Source organism: Macaca nemestrina, chromosome 1 (genome assembly GCF_043159975.1).
Source record: "Macaca nemestrina isolate mMacNem1 chromosome 1, mMacNem.hap1, whole genome shotgun sequence".
NCBI classification, from domain to species: Eukaryota; Metazoa; Chordata; class Mammalia; order Primates; family Cercopithecidae; genus Macaca; species Macaca nemestrina.
The window spans coordinates 76687795-76706054 of NC_092125.1; the positions used below are offsets into that span (position 1 = coordinate 76687795).

An 18260-nucleotide genomic window follows, 5' to 3' on the forward strand; every position below is an offset into this window, starting at 1 on the left:
CTTATTTTACTTACATGTGTTGTTCTTGCTATACAAAGTCAGAAGAATATTTAACTTCTAAATGGGGTACAGAAATAAATGAGAAAAGTCAGACTCCAAATATAACCATTTAGAACAATGATAAAATGATATTTAAATTAATGAATAAGTCATTTATTGTAATTGTTATAGATCAATATGCTACTCCCTTAAACAATGTCTTTAACATGATGTTAATGACTCCCTTTTAGTAAGTTGTTCTCCAGATAATTCTCACCTGATATTTTTCTCCAAGAGACAATTTTAGTACCCAGGAAGAAGCCTACATTTTGACACTTTTGCAGCCATAAGACTGGGCAGTTTTTTGGCTAATGCCATAATTTTAAGAAGTGGTTTTGCTTTTGTAAAAGTAACCTGGATTCTTCAAACAGCTGACAACTTTTGGTTTCTTGTGTAAAGTATTTAGGGAAGAAATGTGAAATGTTCAGTATAAAATATCTCAGTTCATATGATGAGGTGCTACTGGTTTAAGTAAAGTGGAGAATAAAATAGAGTCAGTGATTTACTCCGTTTACTCATTCATCCCATTCATTTATTCACTGGGCAGATATGAACCAAGGATTTACTATATCAGGTAGTATTTTGAATTTGATTTTGGTAGATGAGCAGTCAGGGATGCCTTTTGAATGGAGATACTGTGAAGCTTTTGCCTCCCTGGTAGTTTTCTTTTTGGTATGAATTATCTAGATAATTGGGTAAAACTTCATATTAGCTTTGCCTGTATATTGAAGCAGATAGTCTGAGTCCTAACACTGAAATGATACTCCAGAACATTGAGAAGGAAGAAAGCAATGTTATCAATGCTTAAATGCCACAACATCCTGCCCACAAGAGGCTCTTGGCCATAGCTTACATTTTTCTGTCTCATTGCACACTCATGGGGATATTCTCAAGCCCTCTCCATGTGCGCTCTGCCTGAGTGCCAAACTCGCTGCTGGTCACTGATGTGATCCCACAGCCAGCAGCCTGGTTATCCTCCCCTTCATTTGAGCAGAAGAAGCTCTTCACCTTTTAGAACCCATTATTCACTCCCAGCTTTCCTACTTAAAAATTCCTTTATTATCCTTCCCATATTTTCTCTAAACAAACTTTCTCAGAATGCTGTTAAAATTCCGAAAGCGATGACAAAAACTATTGGTACAGGAAGGAGACAGAGCAAGGATATGTCCAGTGGGAGAAAAGTCAAACCATTGCATGGCCAATAAACAAAGGTGAGCGCTGGGAAGCCAACTGACCTGCTATGTGGTATGAATGAAAGAAACAAACCACTGTATTCCAGAAACAGGAAATAATGTCCGTTAAGAAAAACTGTTTCCCATTCTGTTCCATCAGTAATAAAATGTCATCACGTGAGTTGTGATCAGTCTGTAAGTCTATCCACATGATACTTCAGTTTTTTTGTTATCTCTTTTTCTTTTTGTCGGCCTGGTCTTTGCCTGGGAGGACTTTATGGTTCCACTGGGAGAGAAAGGGAGAAAAAGATCTTCTTGGTACTATTAAGCTTTTAAAGGACATTTACTTTTTTTCTTTTCCTACAGACCACAACCAATTGCTGTTCCTTCCCGTTGAAAGAAACCCAGGCTGTACCTGCTCTTTCATCTCCTGTGTGGAAAACATCTATCGGCTGGAAGCGCTAAGACTTCATTTTCAAGGATTTTAGTTGTAAGCTGTTCAAGGTATAAGCTAAAATTTCAGGCAGAAGTAATTTTAGTAGTTAAGTCTGATTTTTACTTCCACCCTCTGTCCTCCAAGGCTATATGGGAAGCTTTCTGTGAGTGGATAAGCTCTTTAGCTAAGATGTAAACTTATGTTCCCTGGTATCTGATAAAGGTTCCTGGAGACTGACACTTAAAAAAAAAAAAAGAAAGAAAAAATGAAGAAAAAAAGAAAGTAAGTAAGAGAGGAAAAGAAGGAAAGGAGAAACTGAATCCAAAGGCTTACAAAGGGATTAGAAAACTGCACCCCAGATGGAAAATTTTATGGGCTCTGGAGAAAATGTATAAGTAGAATATCAGTATCATAAAATAACAGGAAATAGTGTAATCTACCTGATGGAGAAAATTGTCACTTTAAAAAACTATCCTAATTTCCTTCAAAATTGTTCTTGTTTTTGAGCCAATAAACTGCAACTAAGCTCACCATGGGTCTTTCTTCTGCCAAACTCCTACTTGCCAACAGAACCTCTGTGTGTTTACAATTGAAACTTTTCCATTCTATTTTTTTCTAATTAAAATAAAGCCACCCAGAGGCAGACAGAAATCATACAATACGGAAAGAAAATTGCTAATGATCTGGGTAAATTATGACCCAGAAGTTTAGAGGAAAATTAGAGTGCATATTAGAGCAAAGAACTCAAAACAAATTTGGGGTCAACCCAAAGAAATGTATAAGGGGGAAATCCTATGTTTTCCTTTAATAAGTAATAATAATAACACAGTTAGTTTTAACTATGTGCGTGGTAGAAGATAAATCAGCAGATGAATGCCTAAGGTACTTACTCTGGGGAAATGTGATAGTCGTGTAATTTTTGCTTTGTTTTTTTTTTTTCTCCCCCTTCAACTGCTACGATAGATTATATGACTTAGTAAACTATTGCTGAGCATATGAGGAAAAATTTGTTTGGTTGCTTAGACCAAGTATTATTAGGATTAATTTCCTGTTATCTATGCAGATTATTCTGACTGTGATAATTATGGCATTCCCAAAGGTAATGGTTTGAATTGATTTCATAATCCATGGTCTAAACACACACACGCATACAAACACATACACACACACACATGCACCCGATTCAACAACATGAAGGTTGGCCAGGCCTTGTGCTAAGTGCAGTGGAGAATAGGAAAAAGATGAAATAGAATTCAAAAATATAAATACAAATGCAAAAAGTAATTCAAGGTAGAAAGTGATAAATGTCGGCCGGGTGTGGTAGCTCACGCCTGTAATTCCAGCACTTTGGGAGGCCAAGGTGGGCAGATCATGAGATCAGGAGATCGAGACCATCCTGGCTAACACAGTGAAAACCCATCTCTACTAAAAATACAAAAAAGTAGCCGGGCGTGGTGGCAGACACCTGTAGTCCCAGCTACTCAGGAGGCTCAGGCAGGAGAAAGGTGTGAACCCAGGAGGTGGAGCTTGCAGTGAGCCAAGATCACACCGCTGCACTCCAGCCTGGGTGACAGAGCGAGACTCTCTCTCAAAAAAAAAAAAAAAAAAAAGAAAAAAGAAAAAAAAAAGGAAATGACAAATGTCACAGATATGGGCAGATAAAATATTATGAGAGTTTGAAGGATGGAGGGATGATTTAGACGCGATGAGGTCCAATAGAGTCTTCTTAAAGAAATAGTATTTACAATGCACCATTAAGATTTGACAGGATTGAGACATGATCTTGAATAGTTTTGCATAAATTTTCAATAGAACACTGCACATTTATTGACACATTTGCTCATTTAATAAATGTTTATGCTACTGCAGGTATTCTAGGTTCTGGGGGAGGAGCATAGAACCAAAGAGTCAAATATTCTCCATCAAGTTGATATTTTGTTAGGGTGGAGTGGTGGTATTTGAACATTTTATTTTCTTCAAACATTTGTTGACTTTAAACTACTGGTATTTGCTGCAAATGGAGCAAGGTTGTTTTTCCAACTAATCAGTTTGAACTTCTTAGAAGATTTTAGAGTAGGTGTCAGGGAAAATGCTGAGATAAAGTTCAAATATGCACAAATAAAACTTCAAGCAAAAATTATAGAAGTACTTAAATTTCCTAAATAAACAATAAGAAAAAAGCACATGGATTGTGTACAGTCTGTCAATAAATTGAGGAGAAATGAAGATGATAGTGGTCAAGAACCCTTTAGCTTCCACCAGAGGTAAAGAACAAGAATTAAAGCAATAGGAATGAAATGACTTGCATCACTTGTAGTACTTGATGCAAGGCAGAAGAAATATGAAGTGTATGGGGTTAGATTAGGAAGTAGAAGGTTAGATTTAGAAGAAAAATTATCCTAGTGGCCACTTGAGAATGTGCGAATTAGTCTCTTGATGCATTGCAAGTAACTTTCAAGTTTTTTGTCTTACACAACCCTTGAATCCACACAGGAAGATCAACTATGGAAGAAAAGATAAATAGCAACAGTATCTTATATAATCTGCAGAGCTAGGACAGGTCCATAAATACACCAAGAATAGACTAATCCCCCTTACCAGAAAATGGCTAAACATTTGCTCATTTGAGGTTGTGTAACCACTAACAAATGGTTTGTCGGTATTTAAGTTATTTTTGCTTTAATATATAAATATGCAGACAAGATTTCAAAGAATAATTAGTTTTCTTTCTTTTCTTTAACAATTTCTTTAAAATCAAAGTTGAAGAAGGATCACTGGATATTCTCAACTCCAGCTGTTATATTCTGGATCTTTTAGTAAACAGAGCCTGAGGCAATGATTTTTTGTTGCTTACATCAACAAGTTACTTTGGAGGTGCAAGCATAGGACAATAGGAGTGAGGGAGAATGGCACACTGAGAAAAAGGAAAGATGAGAATCAATGTGATGTGATGGATAACTTTAGCGACCACTGCTTCACAACAAGTTGCAAACATATACAGCAGGTCACTCAAAATGTATGTACACTCATCTCATGGAGAAGACATTTCTGGTAGGTTTGCAAGGAGAATACCTCAGAGCAGTTCATGGAGAGGGTAATGGAGAGAGAAATTGTGAGCTGTGTTCCCTCCAGTCTCTTGTTTCCCATTGGTCAAGGTTCAATCTCTGGGGAGTTAATTTTCCTGAAGTTTTAGCTGCAGCCTCTGCCTCCTTGCAGCCTCTCAGGAAGCCAGAGCCCATGCTCCACAATGTGGCATTCCAACCAAGTTTGGAAAGGGAGGAACAGCTTGGCATGCATGGGATACTGACAAAGAATGAATGAAGGAAACAGTGGAGCAACTGCAAAGACACACAAGGTTTGCACCCAATACACCAAACAAGGGATAGTAACGCAAACCCAACTCTATGAATTTGCTCCTTCTTTTTGCATCTCTTGGCACTTAGACTACATTTCACTTTAGTCTTAATTAGACCATTCCAGTGAAACACTATGTCTATTTTTTCCACTATATGAATTGTTTATGCATGTAGATAGACAGATATTTGTTTTTCTAATTAGATCTTCATGAGCTCTGCAGTGGCAAGAATGAAGTAGAATTTCTCTCTCTGTCTCCAGCACGCACCAGAGGTCTTGACATATAACATTCCTTCATGAAATATCAGAATGAACAGAAGGGTAGATGGAAAAAAAACAAAGAGCAGAGTTAGTTTGAATGACTGAAAAATATTCATTATTTCACTTATCTTCCTTTTCATCAAATGCATAAAAACCTCCACCAAGTCAGTATTTACTTGGCAATAAACCAGAGTTTCCATGGGGGGTGGGCAGGAAGTATAGAGGAAAAAGCAACATGCATTTGGAAAATTATCCAGGTAACTATGAGATACCCTTCTTTTCTCCACACAAATCACAACAAATGTAACCCACCAAACCACCCCCAAAAGATTTGGATTCATATCCTAGTAAAGAGAATAGAATATCCAAAGGCATCAAACCGAAGAAGTATAGCATTTTGGGAAAACAGATAAACTTCATTTTAAGAAAGTATATTATTTTGAGTTGCCTGGATTTTCGACAGTTTCTCTTCCTGAACTCTTAGTTACATTCCTCGAATGGACTGTCAGAACAAGACAGAAAAAGTCTGGGTGGCATCTAATTTTCTCTATCTCCTGAAATTTCTTTAGAGTGGGTGTGTGCACTTCCATTATTAGCCAAATGAAGAAGCTAGAGACAGTCTCCTTTCTGCCACATAATTTTAGAAAGAAAACATTCCTAAAAGGAACTATTAGCTCCCTAAATTGGAAATGGGAGTGGGAACACCAAAAATGACTTCCCCAAAATACATGCTGCACTGATGCGGAGGTCAGGCTTACTCTTACATCACAGTCAAGCTGTGGGCTTTCCTCCCTGACCTGGTCAGTGTTTTCAGCTTTCTTGGGGTTATACATAGCCCAGAAACATGTTGCTACAAAACAGAACGGAAAACACCAGGCCCTGTTTAACTCGATTTCTCTGGATCAGGGTGGGTCACTGTTATCCTGAAATAGCATGTGAACACCACAGTTTTCTCAAACTCCTTCTACCATATTAAATTACTAAAATAAATAGCAGCTATATTTTATCTGCAGTATCAGCAAGATCATATAACACAACGTAGGCTGGTATCACTTAACAAGCTGAGTTAAAAAAAAAAACAAAACCCATGGCATAGTATTGGAAAGAGGTGCTAATGCATACCACTGCATGTCTAGCTCCTTACTGTATTATGATGAGTTAAAGCTTTAGATCTGACTAATTGACTCTGAATCCCTGGGCTCTGCAATGTGATGCCCTCGCTCATAAAACCAAACGTGAAGACTGATTTCTGCAGCTTAATGCAGCAAAGTGGGCTGCCCTATGGAATGATTATACTTTTCTGGGTTGGCATGAGAGGTGTTCAGTACAGTCCTTTCTTTAGAACTTGGAAAACAGTGAAAGAAATATAGGTGTTACTTTACTAAGTGAACCAAGAGTGGAAAGGAGAGGGAACATAGCTAAAGGAAAGATGCAAATGTTTCATAATTTTGATCGAATCAACTGTATTTTTCAAATAAAGCCAACCCTCCATAACTAGACATTTTGAACTCTGTTGCAGACACATCTAGTACAGTGAAAATCTATAGATTCATTTAATTTCAGTGTATTCCTTTTAAGAGCACATGTTACTTAAACTACATGTCAGTGAAATGCTCCCAAATTCTAGCAGGCCTGCTAACTAGGCAATTCTTTCATTTCTGTTAGTCTGTTATTAAACTGTTTATGCTCTATAAAATGATTTACTTTAAAGTATAATAACCATAGTAATCTTGTTTATAATATAATATAAACATACTTTAAGTTGACTAGATTTGAAAATGTAGTGAGTTTCAGTTTTTTGTGCTCAGACAAGAGTGAAAAAAACAAAACAAAACAAAAAAACCCCAAAACACAAACTTTCATAATCTTTTGATTAGGTGACATAAAAATGGTACTTTTAAAGGTATTTTTATTCTCATTTACATAGGAATTGACAGCAAATGAGTGAATAATAATGCATTTTTAAGAGAATTACTGTGAGTTCATGTTCATAGAAGCAAAGAATCATGGAGTTTCCAGTGACATTTGAAGTCATCCATCTAACCCAACTCAGAAAGCCCTTCTACAATTTCCACACAGTAGACCATTTATACTCTTGATCTCTTCCAGTGGTGGGGATCTCACTACATGAGGCAACCCATTCCATGATGAGCTAAAATCTGCCAACCAATAACTTTCCATCTGCTTGCCCTACTTTTTCCTCTTGGAAAAATATAAACTGAACATGATTTCTTTTCTATATGATAACTGTTCAAACATTTAAAAACAGTTATCACATTCCTTTTGCTTTTTTTTTCTGTTAATTTTCCTTTTCATGTACCCTTCAGTTAAGCCAAGTTTCCCCATTTTACAGTTATATGATTGTTTTTGGAAAACAAATGTAGAACTTCATATTTACATTTGTTAAATTTCATTTTGTCAGGAGAAATACAAATAGCTGATAAAATTTTCGAAATAATTCCATCTTAGCAGCAATAAAAAGAGTAAGTTAAAACAATGAGATATCACTTAGAACGTATACATGAGTAAAGACTAACAAAAGATGAAACCAAGAATTTTAGCAAAGGAGCAGGAAAACAAGGACCCTCACATACCACTGTGGGAGAGTAATATATATATGGCTTTTTTGGAAAGCAAGTTAGCAACATATATATACATGTCAACAACCATATTTCACAAACTATCTTAAGGAATTAATGGTTATGGGCAAACATTCAGTTATAAGAATGTTCATGGCAACAATGTCAAAAATAACAAAATTGAAACCAATCATGCAATGGTTAAATAAATTACAGAATGCCTACTGTGGTATTGAAAAGTGACATTATAGAAGAATATTTAATAACGTGGCATTAGTCAGAAAAAAATTAAGCTTTACAATTGCATGTGATACTTATTCTCTAAAAAATAAAAGTGCATATTTGTCTTTCTCAATATATATTTATATAAGGGTAGACAGAGAGATAAATATGAACAAAAAAATCTTGGAAGGATTTACACAAAAGTGGAGCCAGTGGTCATTTAAATGAAGCCTCTTTTTGCTTTTATGGAATCATTTTACGTCATCGTTGCAGACAATGGTGAATCATCTGGCACACACTCTATTAGCTCCTCCCATACCTTTTGGCTTTGTATCATCTTTAAATTCAACAAACACATTCCCTTTGCTTCTATCCAAATCATTCTGTGAAAGGTACAACAGGACAGGGCCTAGGACTGAGTGTGCTGAGTGTGTTTCATTCTATGCCAACAGGAGTGCACTGTTTCCTGCAATGGGCCAAGGCGTGCCAGTTTGACTGTGGGTTGACAAAAAGATGAAATTTCATTAATTTAATGATAATTCTTTTATCAAATAGTAATGAAACACCCAGTAAAATTCAGGCCTTTGCTAGATATTGGGTTTCCTAATTACCTATAAATCGATATCTCGTCTTGCTTTAAGGACATTTAAACCTGGGCCAGGGACTCTTCATCCATTCATTCATCTGTTATGAATCAGCTGATCTGGCCAGTGCTGATTTTTCTTTTTTTTTTTGAGACAGAGTCTCGCTCTGTCACCCAGGCTGGAGTGCAGTGGCGTGATCCTGGCTCACTGCAAGTTCCGCCTCCTGGGTTCACGCCATTCTCCTGCCTCAGCCTCCTGAGTAGCTGGGACTACAGGTGCCCGCCACCTCACCTGGCTAATTTTTTGTAGAGACAGGGTTTCACTGTAGCCAGGATGGTCTCTATCTCCTGACCTCGTGATCCACCCGCCTGGGCCTTCCAAAGTGCTGGGATTACAGGTGTGAGCCACCGCACCCAGCCCTGGCTCCTGCTTTTATGGAGCATACAGTCTTGTGTGTGTGTTAAGATTGAGAAAGGGGAGTTGCATAACAAATTTTATTTAGTTCTTAAAATGTACCAAGCATCATCAGAAGTGATTTACATGTATTATTTTATTTAATCTCCTTTCCAGCTTTATGAGGTAGTGTAGTGATATTGTCATTCCCACTTTAGAAATGTGGCTGGTCTTGCTGGCAGTGGGAATTTAGACACTTCCTTCAGAAGTCCTGGCTAGAGAGTGGTCCAGTAGATACAATGTGCAGCTAAGTGACCCAAGAGCACCCTGCACCTACACTCTACACCATTCAATGTGAAGGTAAAACTGTGGAAGTTCAGGAGAGGTGCCTGGTGGTGTGGGATGGGCACAGCCAACAGGTCAGGGTTTTCCTGTGGAGGCTGAGTTCTGAAGGCCAAATAGGAGTAATCTGATGCAATGGGGGAACTGAGAAGCACATTTCACTCAGAGGGAAGAGGACAGACACCTGTGGTGGGAAGAAGATGAGTATAAGGGACTGGGAGAAAGCCAGGACAAGTGGAGTGGACAAGTAGGTAGGTGCCAGAACTGGGGTATCTTTGTAGACCATATTAAAGGATTTACCTAAACTTCAAGAGTAATTAGACTTTCCAAAGTCTAAGCCAAGGATGTTTGAATCACTAAAACAAGAAGTCATTCTGGCTATAATGTGAAGAATGTACTGCAGAGACAAAGTTGATGTTCAGAGATTAATTAGGAGGCTATTGAAGTAGTTTAGGCAAGAGCCCAGGATGGTGGCAGTGGAAGGAAAGGACAATGAATAGAACCGAGGAATATCCCTAGACAGGCAAGGAAGCCCTACCTGATCCTTTCACTTCACAGGTCTCATTCTGGTCTATTTCTTCCTGTTGCCCCTCTCAACAGAATTCACTCACAGAGAGCCGCCCTCCCCCACTGCTTCTGACCACTCTCTGGTCCCCAGTATGTATGTGGCCCTAGCCTCCAGAGTTTCTGCTACAGTCTGAACGTCTTCGTCCTCCAAAATCACATGTCAAAAACCTAATCACAATATAATATTATTAGGAAGTGGGGCCTTTGGGATATAATTAGATCACAGGGGTGGAGCCCTCATGAATGGGATTAGTGCCTTTATAAAAAGAGGCCCCCAGAAAACTGTTTTGTCCCTTTCATCATGTGAAGACATAATGAGATACCTTGTAAGAACCAGAAAGCAGGTCTCGCCGGACACTGAATCTGCTGGCACCTTGATCTTAGACCTTTCAGGTTCCAGAACTGTGAGAATTGCATTTCTGTTGTTATAAGCCACTTATGGAATTGTATTATAGCAGCTTGAACGGACTTAGTAGGCAACAAGCAGCAGCTATGTACAGAGGTTGTGAAGAGAGCTTACAGAACTTGGACATGTAGCCTGAGTGCCCATGTGTGTGTTCACAAGGTCCCTCACAGTAGGTCTCTTGGAGCTGGGATGGGACAATAAGGGGTAGCCTGTTGTCTGCCATCTATGACATGTGGTCCAGCAATCCCCAGTCACTAATTAAGGGCACAGAACTCCAAGGAGATGGAGAATTTTTTATTTGAACCCTGCTCTCCTCATCATTATGAAGGTAAGGTGGAAACATAGAACTATCTTACCTAACAGCATGTTCACTTTATTTATACTTTTAAATTATTTCCACATATGTTATGTGTTCCCTTGCTCTGGACCCTGAAAATGTTAGGGGAAAAACTATTTTAGAATTATGTAGGGGGCAAAGCCAACAGGATCTGGTGATGGAGTATGGGTTTTGAGGGAAAGGGAGATCTATATGATTGTAGCTTTCTCTGTCAAGGGGATAGAAGGTGGTCACATATTCTGGGATAGAAAACACTGGGTGAAAGCTAGAATTTGGGGTAGGATCAAGAGTTCATTTCTGATATATTGATTTTTGGTGCCTTTGAGAAATTTAAGTGATGTCAAGCAGAATTTATCCATCTGGATCTCCGTGTGGTTAAATCCCCTAGCGCTAGAAGGCACAGAGGGCTGTACCACCTTTCTGCCTGGTAAGCATGAAAAAAAGAGGCTATGGTAGGTGTTAGGAGAAAGATGAAACCGCACCGACGGCCAGATCCATTTATGCCCTGTGGAGTGACACAGCACTAAATGAGAATAAGACTAATCCAAGGCGGGGGTAAAGGCAGCTGGGTGTGAGCAGTGGGTCTCCTGGGGCTTCATTCTATGACTGCTAGGACCTTTATGCTGTTGCTTGGGTATCAGAACTATTCTTTTGCAAGTTTGAGTGTTAGCTTCTCCTTGAAGTAGCATTCCATCCATAAACCCTTATTGAGCCTCATTATTATAGTTATTGAAATGTACCAGAAAACCATATAAGGGAGATAGAAATTGTTTTGCCTTTTGCCCCTTTATTTTTGAAACAGGGTCTCACTCTGTCACTCAGGCTGTAGTAAAGTGGCGTGATCACAGCTCGCAGCCAACTCAACCTCCTGGGCTCAAGCGAGTCTCCCACCCTCAACCCCTTAAGTAGCTGGAACTACAGGTGCATGCCACCAAGCCCAGCTAATTTTTGTATTTTTTGTAGAGATGGAATATCACCATGTTTCCCAGGCTCGTCTCAAACTCCTGGGCTCAAGTGAACCTCTTGCCTCAGCCTCCTAAAGTGCTAGGATTACAGGTGTGAGCCGTCACATGTGGCCTTGCTCTTTTTAAAAAATGTTTATTTTCTTGAGGCCGGGTGCAGTGGCTCATGCCTGTAATCCCAGTACTTTGGGAGGCCGAGGCGGGCGGATCATGATGTCAGGAGATCGAGACCATCCTGGCTAACATGGTGAACCCCCTTTCTACTAAAAATACAAAAAATTAGCCAGGCATGGTGGCAGGTGCCTGTAGTCCCAGCTACTCGGGAGGCTGAGGCAGGAGAATGGCATGAACCCGGGAGGCGGAGCTTGCAGTGAGCCAAGATCGTGCCACTACATTGCAGCCTGGGCGACAGAGCGAGACTCCATCTCAAAAAAAAAAAAAAAGTTTATTTTCTCAATATGTACATTAAAAATATTAAGATGGAAGTATCTGCATCATTCCTATGTGATTAAACAGGCTGAATCTCAGTAGATTGCTTCTTCAAAGTTGAATGGCTGCCTAGTAGAAGAGTCAGGAGAAGAACAGAGTCTCATTACTTTTAGACCAAATATATGGCTCCTGGCCTTGGATTAAGACACAGAAGACATGATGCCTTGGTCTTCAGTGGGGCTAAAGAGCATGGAACTAAGAGGCTGAACTCCTTCCTGCTAAATTAACTTCTTGTACAGCTGTAGCCAGAATATTTGCTATAATGACTCAAGGTCAATGGGAGGACACCTTCCCAGAGCCTGAATCACCTGTAGAATGAGCGGCCACACCTGGGAAAGAATCTTTTTTTTCTTTTTTCCCCATCAGAGATCAATACAAGAACTATTCATTTTAAAAATAAAAAGTAGTCTCTTCCACATCTAAATACATTTCTACATGTGTATATTGAATATTTATGTCTCCCATGTGGTGATTTAAGCACAAATGATTCTGAAACATATGGAGTGCATTTTCTTTAAAGTCAACAAAGATTGTTAATATTCAGGAAGAACCAATGGCAAAAGTGAGTGTGAGCTCCTCTAAATCCCTAAGAGTTTGAGGAAGTTACCAACTGTAAGCTATAGAAGGAACTCCACCTTTCCTGTGATACAGTAATTTGAGAGTTAACAAAAGTTTGACCTCTGTTTAGGAGTGACGTGGGGTTTATTTCCAAGTCATTCACCGTCTTGGTGCATGGCTAGCAATGATTTAACTGTTTAGGAAAGTGTCTGTGATCTACACAAATATATTCCACCAAAAACAAACTAAATTTATCTCAAACTTAATTTTTTATTAGGATCTCGGGTGACTATGGCTACTTAATAGTCACCTGACATACAGGAAGATTGAGTGGATCAAATATCTAAGTTTTACAAACTTTACAAAAATATTTGACCATGTTAATCACTTTGTTAGAGACTCTCACAGACATTGCAAGGGCCTTGTGCAAGTGAGAGATCTTGAAGTTTAAGCCTTACAAACTTCATCATAAATCATCTTTGTAGTAAGTAAGGCATAGGGGACAATGAAAAGCATAGAACTCTCTCCTACGCAACAGGAGCTTGACACTTGGATGCTTCTCCTATCTGTCTTTTGTTACTCTTGGAATTCAGGCTGAATCTATTTGCATGGCTTAAAAGATGAGAATAAAGACCTCTGCTCTGGTGAAGGATTTTGCATTTGTTTCGAACCCATTGGGCAACAATTTGCTCTCCAATTATAGATTAGCATGGAGGTAAATGGCCAACAGGTAGGCATTGGTGAGAGTAAAGTCCTTTAAATGCATTGTTTTTCAACACCAGGCCTAAGTATTTTTCTATATATGAAAAGAATATCGAATGAGTGTTTTAAACCAGCATTTCAGAGCATGTTCATTACATTACTCAAGAATGAGTAAACAGAAAAATATGAGACATTGAAAATATGTTGCAACGAGAGAGAAGAGCAAAGCATTAGTTACTCAGAAGTCTGCTTCCTCCTAAATAGGTTTATTTAATGAAGTATAAGAAGTATTTAGAAAACATCTTGTTCTCAATGAGGACATGTATTTTGAAACAGGCTGAGATAAGAATTTTTTCAAAACAAAAACTCTAATGAAAGTAAAATATGTCTTAAAATAGGGAAAAAATAGACTCAATATTACAGAAAATTTAAAGAATGAATTAAACAATAAACTTAGAAACAATCTCAGAATTCAGAATAAATTAGCATAAAGATAAAAATATGAGAGAACTGTTAGCACATATGAAGGACAATTCATGGAGATCCAACTCCTGAATAATAAGTATTTTCATTCACAAACAAAGAAACAAAAAACACAAAGAAACCTTCCCAGAGATAAAAGATTATGTGATACTAATAGGTTTACCTTCTTGGTCTGCATTAGCAAACAGAGATTCACATAATAAAATGTGTGTGTAAATACATATTCAGAAGCTTCAAGTATAAAGGAAGATTCTAACTGCCCTAAAGAGGAAACAACGCTTACCATTAAAAAATCTACAGTGGTCTTAGGTGACTGATATGATCTGAATGTTTGTGTTCCTCCAAAATTTACATATTGAAATCAAATCCCTAAAGTGTTGATATTAAAAGATGGGGCCTTTGGGAGGTGGGGCCCTTGGGAGGTTCTGCCCTCATGAATGAGATTAGTGCCCTTATAAAAGAGACCTGAAGGAACTTGTTTACTCCTTCGCAATGTAAGCACACAGAAGGCACCCCCTATGAGGAACAGGTCCTCTGCAGACATCGAATCTGCTGGCATCTTGCTTTTGATGTAGACTGCCCAGGGTACAGAACTGTGAGCAACACATTTCTGTTGTTTATAAATTACCTAGCTGGAGTATTTTGTTATAATAGCCTGAACAGACTGAGACAGAAGTGAGGTGCTGCTGTAACAAATACCTAAAAATGTGGAAGTGGCTTTGGAACTGGGTAATGGCAAGGGTTTGAAATAGTTTGGAGGTACATGCTAGAAACAACCTACATTTCTGTGAATGGAGGATTAAGGACGATTCTGGTGGAGGCTCAGAATAGGAGAGATGTAGAGACTTCAGTCCTCTTAGAAATTACCCAAGTGGTCATAAACAATATGGACCCTAAAGGCCATTTTGATGAGGTCTCAAACAGAAATAAAGACCTTGTTACTGAAAACTGAAGGAAAGGTGATCCTTGGTATAAGATGGCAATGAACTTGGCAAATTTTGTCCAAGTCTTAGTGCTTTACGGAAGATAAAACTTCCAAGTGATGAAATACAATATTTGGCAGAAGAAATATCTAAGCAAAGTGTTGAGGGTATAGCATGGCTTCGCTTGACAGTAAAATGTGGGAAGAGAGAAATGAATTAAAGATGGAATTTATAATTAACAGGGAAGCAGAACTTAAAGCTTTGGAAAATTCTCAGCCTGTAAAAAATGATAAAATGTGTACAGGAGAGAACACTAGAGGTATGATCAAGCAGACATTTGATAAGAGGATTACTACAGATATAAGGAAGCCAGATGTTATTCATCAGGACAATCAGAGTATAATCCCAAAGGCATTTCAGAGATTGTCAGAACTGCCCTGCTCATTACAAGTCTACAACGCCAAGGCCTTTGGAAAAGAACAATTTCAAAAGAGGGTCCCAGGGTATCTATGGACATTTGCGGTTCACTGTCTTACACTGCCCCAAGGCTCTGCTCCCTGCATTTCTCCTCAGTCACCTCAGGTTCAACCGTAGTGGTACAGGTGCAGCCTTGGCTGCTCCTCCAAGTGGAAATCTTGGTGGTGTCCATGCAGTCTCATCTCCACCAGTCACAGAGTGCACTGGTCGTGGGCGTGTGACTGTGGGCTTTGCTTAGCAAAGTCACGGAGGTGGGGCCACCTGGAGCCACCAATATTTCAAAGAATGACCCAGAAGCTTGATGACCCAGGCAGAGAACTGCCACAGGAGTGTGGCCACCACAGACAGCCTTCACCAGGACAATGCCTAGTGGAGCCATGGGGGTAGGGCCACAGCAGAGAGCCCTTACTACAACAATGCCTAGTGGAACTGGGGATGCAGGGCTCCTCCATAACCCCATTCTTATAAAGCCACAACCATGCAATTCTAGCCTCAGAGAGCTGCAGGCACTGAACTCCAATCTGTGAGAGCTGCAGTGTGGGCTTTGCCTAGTAAAGCAATGGAGGTGGGACCACCTGGAGCCTTGAAGGCCCAACTCCTACCCAAATGTGTCCAGAAGGCAGGGCATGGAGTCAGAGATGATGTTTCTCAAGACTTCAATATTTAATGTTGTTTGCCCTGTTGAGGTTTGAACTTGCTTAGGACCAGCTACCCCTTTCTTCCTCCCTATTTGTCCCTTTAGGGAATGTCTATCCTATGCCAGTCATTGTATTTTGGAAGCACATAACTTGTTTAATTTCACATGTTCACAGCCGGAAAGCAATTCACTTCAGAATGCATTGTACCTTGAGTCTCACACATATCATATTTAGATGATAGTCAGATAAGACTCTGGACTTTAGACTTCCAAGGTGATGCTGGAACGAATTAAGACATTTAAGGCTATTGGGATGGAATTAATGTATTTTTTATGTGAGAAGGACATACATTTTGGAGGGCCGGGGTGGGATGCTATGGTTTGAATGCTTGCGTTTCTTCAAAATTTGCATGTTCAAATCTACTCTACAATGTATTGTTATTAAGAGGTGGAGGCTTTGAGAGGTGACTAGGTCATCAGCCCTCGTGAATGAAATTAATGCTCTTATAAAGAGGCCGGTGGGATCTTATTTACCCTTTTACCTTCCTGCCCTGTTGTTCTCCAACAATGAGGAATGACTGCTCACCAGACACCAAATCTGCTGGTGCCTTAATGTTGAACTTTACAGCTCGCAGAACTGTAAGCAACAAATTTATATTATTTATAAATTACCCAATCTAATATATTTTGTTGTAGCAGTCCAAGCAAACTAAGAGAGTGACTTCTGGAATCTTTTTGAAACAACCAATTATGGGGCAATAGCTACAGAGCCTTTTCAAAAAGTGAGCTGATCTAAAAATTCTAGAAAGGGCTAAGTTGACATTCTGATATCTATGAAGTTTTTTTTTTCTTTTCTTTTCTTTTTTTTTTTTTTTTGAGATGGAGTCTTGCTCTGTCGCCCAGGCTAGAGTGTAGAGTGCAGTAGCACAATCTCGGCTCACTGCAAGCTCTGCCTCCTAGGCTCATGCCATTCTCCTGCCTCAGCCTCTCAAGTAGCTGGAACTACAGGCGCCCACCACCACACCCGGCTAATTTTTTGTATTTTTAATAGAGACGGGGTTTCACCGTGTTGGCCAGGATGGTCTTGATCTTCTGAACTAGTGATCTACCCACATCGACCTCCCAAAGTGCTGGAATTACAGGCATGAGCCACAGCACCTGGCCTATCTATGAAGTTTTATACAATTTATCAGTTGCCAACCACAAAAACTCCTCAAAAATATAGTCCAGAGAATGAAGGAATGCATTAAAATAAACAACAAGAAAACATGGTTAACTACCTCTTCTGTACTTTATAGCACAAAATTCTGAGATTTCAATATTTAAGCAGCTTTATAATAAATATAAATATTTACATATTCGTGTAAATAAACATATCTATTTTCTTACTGTTTTCCTGCATATTTTGGAATGATATCTTGAGATTACTGCTTTATATCAAAGCCTCACTTGAGTAGGGAATATTGAGTATAAACCATTTACAAAGCAACATTCCCTTACTTGAGTTTTACTGATTGGTGTGTGTGGGGTGTGTGTGTGTGTGTGTGTGTGTGTGTGCATGCATATGTGGATATGTCTATGTATATTAAAGATATAGGTATGAATTTGTCAATAGAACTAGATTTTCTATAAAGTAGACAAAAGCACACTTTTATTTCTTTACAAATTTAATTTTATTTTTAAAATGAGAACCACTCAAGTGGGGCGCGGTGGCTCATACCTGTAATCCCAACACTTGGGGAGACCGAGGCTGGCAGATCACGTGGTCAGGAGATCGAGACCATCCTGGCTAACACGGTGAAATCCCATCTCTACTAAAAACACAAAAAAATAGCCGGGCCTGGTGGCGGACGCCTGTAGTCCTAGCTACTCGGGAGGCTGAGGCAGGAGAATGGCATGAACCCAGGAGGCGGAGCTTGCAGTGAACCGAGATCTCGCCACTGCATTCCAGCCTGGGCGACAGAGCGAGACTCCGTCTCAAAAAAAAAGAAAAAGAAAAGAAAAGAAAAGAAAAGAAAAGAAAAGAAAAAAGAAAGAAAACCACTCAGACTGTGTCATCTCTTCCTTACTCTCTCAGAGTAAGAGAAGAATGCTCATTAGTGGCTATGGTGGTTTCAGTGAGGTAGCACCAAGAGCCGGCCTCACACTCAGGAGAGAATGCTACACCCTCTTTTCATGGTTTCTGGTGCTCTACAGGTTCAGAAAAACTCTAGAAGTTTATCTGAAATAATCCCTGAAAGTATAGTCTTAGCATAGTTTTATTGATTCCACAAAGACAGATAACTTATGGATCTGGTTGATAATTAAGTTGTAACTAAAATGTAGGTAGATCCTAGG

The 18260-nt window shown here is 39.2% G+C and overlaps 1 long non-coding RNA gene and 1 other non-coding gene across 4 annotated transcripts in view; one reads left to right on the top strand and one right to left on the bottom strand.

The window, feature by feature from the left end:
• Positions 1 to 18260, top strand: part of LOC105493506 (uncharacterized) — a 51952-nt gene that overhangs the window by 17364 nt on the left and 16328 nt on the right. For 2 of the 3 annotated variants that reach the window (XR_011608730.1, XR_011608729.1), the window contains 2 exons: positions 1137 to 1250; positions 1578 to 1715. This is a non-coding gene — a long non-coding RNA (uncharacterized lncRNA). The remainder of the gene's footprint in view (positions 1 to 1136; positions 1251 to 1577; positions 1716 to 18260) is intronic. The other variant, XR_011608731.1, reaches the window with a different exon arrangement.
• Positions 17963 to 18172, bottom strand: LOC112428856 (small nucleolar RNA U3). The gene has a single exon (XR_003020923.1). It is a non-coding gene; the product is annotated as a small nucleolar RNA U3 (small nucleolar RNA).